General features: G+C 35.5%; 1 long non-coding RNA gene across 1 annotated transcript; it reads left to right on the top strand.

Moving 5' to 3' along the window:
- The first annotated feature begins 228 nt into the window (after positions 1–228).
- On the top strand, positions 229–2,091 carry LOC124898698. The gene is made up of 2 exons (XR_007055408.1): positions 229–536; positions 1,486–2,091. It is a non-coding gene; the product is annotated as an uncharacterized LOC124898698 (long non-coding RNA).
- Positions 2,092–8,643: the final 6,552 nt, after the last annotated feature.

The raw sequence follows: 8,643 nt of genomic DNA, 5'->3' as shown, positions 1-8,643 counted from the left end.
TCCGATAAGTATTTAAAAATTTTTGCAGAAAGGTATTCACCACCACGATCAGATCTTTAACTATATTCACTATACAAAGAGATTAATATATGTTTAAGGAAGGTGTTCTTATGATGGAGCTTTGGACTCTTCAACTAATCTGGAGTTGTTTGAGTTGTACATCGTTGATGGGCTGTTGTATCCTGGAGGGGACAAGTCACGAGATACACTGCTGGATCGGTGTAGATTATGCCGCAGTGGGCTTGAATCTCCTTAAAGAAAGCGAGATATTTGCGCCTCAGTCAAAAAGAAGATTATTTTATTTTCTTCACTTTTGTTCATTTTATTTTCAACTGTAATGATTATTGTAATTTGTGGTATATTACATCAACAATTTTAAGGAGATTCATGTTTTGTTACAGTTTCAAAAATCTCGGATATCGAGATGAGAGATCTCAAAAGATGGATGGCAAGAGATAACAAGTAAAGTATCTTTCTACTTGCTCAACTCAAGGGGATGAAAGGTAAAAAACTTTTCTGCTTGTTGCGGAGAAAAGGTAAAAAAAAAAAAATCTTCCACCTATTTTTTTTAATGGAAAAAATGATACTACTTTTCATGATCATAAAGTGGTATTCAAAATCTTTAAATAGTGGGGGCTAATGAAATGAGAAAAAATCACCACAAAATTGTGACATTTGCACTTTTGAGAATGAGTTAAAAAAAGTGTTTTAAGTGCATAATTATTGTTGGAGTAAATCACATGTCATTATTAATTTGCATATGACTTGATGTCTTTATATTTGGCTCTAACATGTTATCAAAGAAAGAATAAAAAATATTGAGTAGCCATTTGACATTAAATATTTGGGTGAGATAAATTTCATTCTTGAAATGAAAAAATACCTAAATTATGTGATGAACTCTTCCTTGACATGTCACATTATGGTAAAAAAGAAAAATTGTGAAATACATTTTGTTGATTATATGAGCCAGACAACTTCTTTTGATTCACATATGTGAAAGTGGTATGAAAAAAAAAAGATTATTAGCCTAATGAAATATGAATATGTGGCTAGTTGCACTTGTCATGAAATTATGTAAAAGTACTTAAACAAGCAAATCAAGTATATTTACTTGGTTAAAAAAAAGGTTGTGGCTTGTTGTACTTAAAAGTGTTTTTGATGCAAAATGAGAAAAAAATTAACTTGGTGCTATTTACTAATGAGAATTAAATTACTATTTTTGCTAAATCATTATGGAGGTTGAACTAACTATTTTATCTTCAAATAGTGAAAAGGTGAATTGATCAATCACTTTATGTTGAGAAATTGATTTCTCTAATTTTGAGTTATTGTGATAGCACCAAAATATATTGGTAGAGTATAAATCATTATTATAATGATAAATTTGAACCATAAGATAAGGAGAAAAATACAATATTGTGAGGTCATATTTATCAATGGTATACCAATATTAATTGTGTTAACTTTGTGATAATCTTGCAGATTCAAAACTAAGGCTTAGCAAGAAAATGGTCTGAATCACATCGAGGGGAAGGAAAGAAGCCTATAAAAAAAAATCTAAGTCATATATGAGGAAATCCAACCTAGGGACTAGAGATCCTATAACCAGGTTCAATGGGAAAAATGAATCATATGATGACTTGTTGTGAATGCACTATTATTTTATCCCTCCTTATGATGTGAGTGCATTGTTCCTGTAATGATTTGTGAAGGCTGAGTCAAAGGACTCTTAATGAAATTTTGTATCTCGTATGAGTGGGGTGTCGAAATTACAGGACCACCCTTGACGGATTTCACCTATGTGAGTGTGGAGGTAGGCCGCTTCCTATGAGAATGGGATTTATTCTCAAAAATGCTGATGAAAAATTGGGATAGCACATGGCCTTAAGGTGTTGGATATTAAAGCTTATGCCAATACCTTGAATATTGTGTGTAGGCAGTGATACTTTATTTCCCCTAAGCAGTCATAGTTCAAGGCTGAGACCGCTACTGACTCTGGAGTAAAGTTACTATTTTACTAATTGGGGGTTCAATGTAGAGCACACCTTCATTATGCATAATAGTCTACCTTTAACTAATTTGGTGAAATTCTCTCTTAATTTAATATTAAAATGAGTGGAGAAATATTGGTGTATATGCATTTTATTATTAAATTAATATATTAAGTTCATATGTTTGTGGGTATAAATTGTGTATTATGAGTATTATTACTTACATATGTTAGTGGAAGAGTGTGGTCATAAGTTTTCTTGAAACTCCTATAAACACTAAGACTTTATTTTCTCATTATGCTAGTAACTCATGTAACATCCAAACTATTCATCTACCCACATTACTACCTCTCATTCATCTCATTCAAGGCAAGGATGAATACCTCTTCTATAAATAGAGGTGGTCTTCCATAGTCTTGTATGAAGTATAAAAAATGACAAGTGTGAAAATTATATTAGTGAAAGAGAGAGTTGAGACAAAGAAAATATTCTAAGTCTCCAACTATATTCACTATACAAAATAGAGTAACTATACTAGTGAAAGATAGAGTTGAGACAAAGAAAATATTCTAAGTCTTTAACTATATTCTGTTATATTATGTAGTTTCGGATACAAGAATCTGTATAAATGTAACACCAACTTCAACAATAGTTCATGTATAAACAAGAACACCTTTGAAGTTCTTTAACACCTTCAAAATAAGAATACTAATAATCTATCCAAGAAGTGTATTAGATTTCAAAAAAATAAATGAAACAGAATTTAAGGTCAAGTCTCCCGACTTCACGGAGTGTCCTTAAGGAATAATTCCTCTCACTGTACCCGAGGTTATGGAATCTTACTCCCAGGATAAAATGGCCTACAATCCGAACAATAGCGGTACCTCAAATTATCAGATTCTACGAACTCACTCAACAGTTTGATTGATCACACAGAATGTTTTAAAGACAAGAAGAGAGATTGTATTTCAAAAAAAATTTTGTAGCTAAACTGTGGATGAAAGAAGGTTTATATATCCTTGATATGCCTCTTCTGAAAAGTGGAAATGGTTCACTTAAAAGTTGTGACCTTTCCTGAAAAATCATGTCTGTTCGTCCAAAGATTGCATCTTTTCTGAACAGGCAGACCATTTCATGAATCAGTGTGTTATTTTGTTAAAGAATTGCATCCTTCTAAAACATCAGTTTGAAATAGTGCATCTTTCAGAAGAATCAGTTCAAAACAGTGCCATGCATGCATATAACTGGAGGGTCAAAACACATAAAATTTTACTGCATTTTTATTTTTCCTTCGGATTAAATTTCTGTCAAATAAATTTTGTCCAAAAAGATAGATCTCATCGATCGATGATAAAATCCAAATCCAAATCCAAATTCAAATTTGAATCTGAAGCCAAAGCCGAAGCCCAAGCCAAGCCAAGCGACGACGACGACGGCACGAGGCATCTCTTATTTCTTGCCTCACTTACTGATACAAGCCAAATGGCCGCCTAAGCTTTAGATGACATCATTCGAAGTTAGTACATGGGGCATCAAGCTTTGGTCGTATTGAGGACATGGGATCCTACATGGAGGGGCCGATTAGAGAACACCAAAGAGCTATCCCATGTGTGGAAGATTGCTTGGAGCATTGAAGATTAAGGACTCACGATTTTGGGCCCTTCATTAAAGGAATTTTGGTCGCTTAGCCTTGTCCAAGTAACACTCCATGGCCTCTCCACCTCATTAAGGGCATTGAAGTCATTTTGTGTTCCATTATGTAATAAGGCTATATAAAGTCTCTTTTAGGTCTTTTCACTTAAGTTGTTTTAATGATGAATATAAGAAACATTGAAAATCCTCTCTCTTGAGAGTAGACCACCTTAGTGTAGTTCTTAGTTAGGGCTTGGATTAGCCATTGTAGTTTAGGGCTTGGAAAAGCTAATATTGTTCTTTTCTTGGAAACGGTGGATTTGAGGTGAGTTGATTTCCTTGGCAGTCACCGTAAGAACTTGATGCTTGTGAATGTGATTTGTAAAGGTTTTAGAGTTTGATACACTCTTTAGTTGCTACATTTTGTATTCTCCTTGTGTCAAGTTATCTATCTTCTTTATCGTTAAGTTTATGTTTGCTTCCTTGTGTGTTTTGTGTCTTGCTTGTTACGGGTATTTTCGGGTCATTGCGGGTCACTTGTGGACTGTTTTGAGCTTGCAGATACTATGTGGTAGCACTTACCATGTGGAGTAAGTGTTCCTTATTTTAAACACTCACAAGTTCTCTTCTTCCACCAATGTGGGAGAAAGAGTGAACTTTTCAATTTGGGAGTACACTTTCTAAATTGGTGTCTCCCTTCTTGTAATGCCCCGAGATCCCATCCCGAGACGTCACACGGTTCTTATGATCCCAAAGGACCATAAGCTAACCCTTTACTAATATTTGTACCTGTACACTGCATAATATCTAAAATAAATGCGGAAACTAGCCATAAGGTTCAACACATCTATGAATACTCATAATACAAAAAACAAAATACTAATACATCCATCTGAAAGGCCTCTAAACTATCTGAAGTGTGGATTTGATAGGACAGGTCTCCAACTAACTTCGTCAACTAAAAATAAACAAAGTCTGAAGCAATAATAGTAAACTGAGATTCATCCTCAAAAGAAAAGGACTCACTGCTACTGCTGCTGACTGGGACTGAATTGCTGAGGATACTCTGGATCCTATGCCTCTGAACCTATGGAGTCAAATAAAACACCATAGCACAAATATATCAGGAATGTACCGAGTATGTAGAAGAGGTAGGATCATGAATGCATAATATCTAAACTGAAATAATCATGAAAGTAACGAACGAGTACACGTATATGAATGCACAAGCCATAATCACAATCATTACAATTCTAGATACTGAAACTCGGATACCACTTTATTGACAACTGAACTCACTACTGACACTAAGATACCGAATCACTAAATTATCTGACACTGATAATGAATTTATGAATATATTCACATCAAGGACTGAATTCTAAGCTTACTGCTCCTGACTGGCTGAATTGGAGATCAACCCCTCTAACGGATAATTCTGGGATCTATTAGCAATGATAAGAAAATGATCATGTCTGACTCTGACAACAGGAATACTCAACAGAATCTGTGACTGAGATCAACCCTTTCTGAAGAGAGATATTTGAATATGAATAATAAATAACTGTATGTGGGACCAAGCCTATCTGACGGGTGGTCCATGAGTCAATAAAACTATCTGAGTTCTTTATATAACTAGATGATTGTATTTGACAGTCTTGATTTCTAAAGATAGATACTGAAACTGCAATTATGGGAAGTAGTTACTTAATCGACATGCCCCAACCTACCACAGGTGGGATCTAACCTGTAACCCCAGCTGAAAGGGTGTCAATACCGTGCCACGGGTAAAGACCTCTCTAGTCAAGCCTCTCTAATGTGTGACCCTCGCAGGAAGTCAGCCTAAGGCAATATAATAGTCAAACCTCTCTAATGGTGACAACCTCTAATGACGAGGACTCCTGCATCCTGCATTGTCTACGCAGTTCTGGAGTTCAGGGATTGCTCCTAACGACTCAGCCTCTCTAATGGGGAGCTACCAACCCTTCCCTCACTCAGTGCTAGCTCCTACTCCTAATTGGAAGACTCTGAACTGAACTCAACTGAACATAATTGAACTGAATCTGATACTGATCATGTTTCTCAAAAGATCTGATTGAGTTACGCTGAGATTACTTAGTTTTGTATCTGACGAAAAAGATATCGAATCATGGTATCTGACTGACAATACAGAGCTTAAATAGATTACTCGAATTGCTTCTAAGATTAGAATTGAATCACTTAAATACCATTAGATCTGAGCTGATTACAGAACTGAGGCTAGATTACTAGCGATACAGAGATTACAGAGATAACTGAGATTACTGAGCTTTCTCAAGCTCTGCACTTGTCTAAGGATACAGAGTTCTATAGTTCACTGAGTTCTGAGAATCATGGCTCGACTGGAATTATCGAAAAACTGACACGGTCTTTAAACAACAGCTCTATTATCGAGTATAAATACTCCAGGACTCGATAGCATAAAAGTAAAGCATAATCATTCTTGACTAGTCATCACCACAATTATTCATTCATCATCACAAGCATTCGTTCATCATCACAATCATTAAAGCATCTTCACAAACATTAAAACATAACTTCAAATAATTAGGAATCATTTTATATGTTCATTCCAACAATCATTAAGACATCACCTCAAGCATTTAAGGACTACAAAGGTCTATTCATCATCACAGTCGCCAAGGGGTCACTTTAAGCATCTCGAAATCATAATCATATAAAAACATAGGGGAAATATGTTACTAGATCGTACTCCATTCAAAAAGGTTTTACCTCAACTATTTCATACCTATATCCGTCTTGACATGTGTTTGGATATCACATGGCTTGGGGAAACTTCATACTATCATGTCAAAACTTACTTGCTAACCACTTGGCATGTATTAAAAACTTATCATATATCAAAAGCACATAATCGGGGAATTTACTACTGTCACATCTCAACTTGTTCACTAAGGTCCTTCAACAAAACACTAGACATGCACGGGTTCACACTTATTTGGAAATTTCCATACTGTTGTGGCACAATTCATTTGCTAAGGCATTTCATCAAACACTAGGCATGCATGGACTAGCTCACAATTTGGGGTTTTATATTCAACATACTATAATGGACCTTATGCTTCACCTAAGCTCTCTATCAAACCTATGGGGGATATGCTTCTCTTATTCAACCATTTCTACACCCAAAAGTCATAAACACATCACATAGAAAACAACTTCAAGAGGGTCTACCACAAACATCACATGAGTTCCACATACTAGGGTCAAAGCTCATAAATCTTGTAGACAAACATAAATCAAAACTTAAAAACACATTGAACATCAATTTCAACTCATACAATTCATTAACAACTCATAAACATAAAAATCTTTGAGTTTTAAAAAGGGTTCTTGAGCTTCTTGGATGAAAGGGACCCAAGATCAACATCTACATACCTTAATCTTTGAAATTGGATAAATTCTAATACTTGATACTCTAACCGCACTTGTAATAAATAATTCTTGAAGCCCACACTATGAGGAACTTGATTCTTGAAGAAATCTTAAAGAATTTATTGATGATTTTTGGAAGGTTAAAGTTCATGATGAAACCCTAGTTATACTCTCTTTAGAGAATTGAAAGAGAAAATGAAGGAATTAGGGTTTTGCATGTGGGTTCTTATATTTATAGAGGATTCCAAAAGATGGGAAAAGACCAAAATACCCTTTCAAAAACATCCTTAAATTTTTGAAAAGAAAAGCTGATGGCATCCGTGACAAGCCGTCATACTAGTGATAGGTCGTCACGAATTGTCATCACAAAAAGGTAAAATCTTGGTTTTCTGGTTAAGGTTGACGACATTGGTAATATGCCATCACGGGCATGACGGCTTATCACAAAATGTCATCACTGGGGGTAGAAATCTTCCCAAGAGTGATGACATTGTTGATAGCTCGTCACGCTCGTGACAGCTTATCGCGAATGTCGTCACTCAGTTTTGCAGCCTATCATACCAGAGTAAAATGGGCATACCTCTTTGCTCTGATATCGGTTTTTGATGAAATTAGTATCATTGGAAAGATAATTCAAAGAGATTTTATTTGATATATAGTAGGTCCTCTAATTCGATATATTCAAGGTGTTATGGTTGATTGAATTTGACCCAAGTTTTGATGCTCACTAAAACTTGAATGATAGGAAAGCTTTCAACTTGTCCTTGAGTTAGGGGACCTCTATGATCTTAATTAATGCTCAAATATATTACCACCATAGATAATTGATTAACACACTAAATTTATATAGGATTCGAGGATTTTGGAACATCTACACATATGAATGACGGATTTCCATTCTAGTCCAAAATGTGGGGTATTACATTATCTCCCCCTTGGAATCATTCGTCCTCGAATATCGCTTGATAAGTTATGAGTACTGATCAACTGAACTTACTTAAAGGACGTGAATATCTAGAACATGACTATGCAACTGGAACATGCATATCTGATGTATGGAATACTCGACTGAATCTACTCAAAGCTGAATTTTCTTAACACTCATGCATATCTGATGCATGGACTCATAACTGGGCTGATCTCAAGAATGCATGACTGATCACACACTGACAAGCTGAACTCATTTCTACTTAATGTGCATATCTAATGCATGAATGTCCAGCTAAGCTGACTTTCAAAAGCACGACTTGACAATGCAATAACGACTGATGCTAACTTCATAAGAAAATTTGAACATGCATCAGGATGAATCTAATGGCATGCAACATCATGATACTAGGGGTATCTCCCCCTTGGGACTCTATGTCCCTCTAAACACACTTCGCTGAAATACTGGGGCGGTGCGCGGGGCACCTACAGACTGGGTCATGATTGTCCGATCAAGATATGAAACTCATGCATGACTCATGCTAACATATAAGATCAAAATGGGAGCAAAGGATCTGTCAATGCATGTCATAAAGATGAAGGGATCATAACATACCCGGGTCTATTTTAGGGAATCCTTCCCGTTCAAGGCAAG

Source organism: Capsicum annuum, chromosome 5 (genome assembly GCF_002878395.1).
Source record: "Capsicum annuum cultivar UCD-10X-F1 chromosome 5, UCD10Xv1.1, whole genome shotgun sequence".
Lineage (NCBI taxonomy): Eukaryota > Viridiplantae > Streptophyta > Magnoliopsida > Solanales > Solanaceae > Capsicum > Capsicum annuum.
This window is presented reverse-complemented; position numbering and strand designations above follow the sequence as displayed.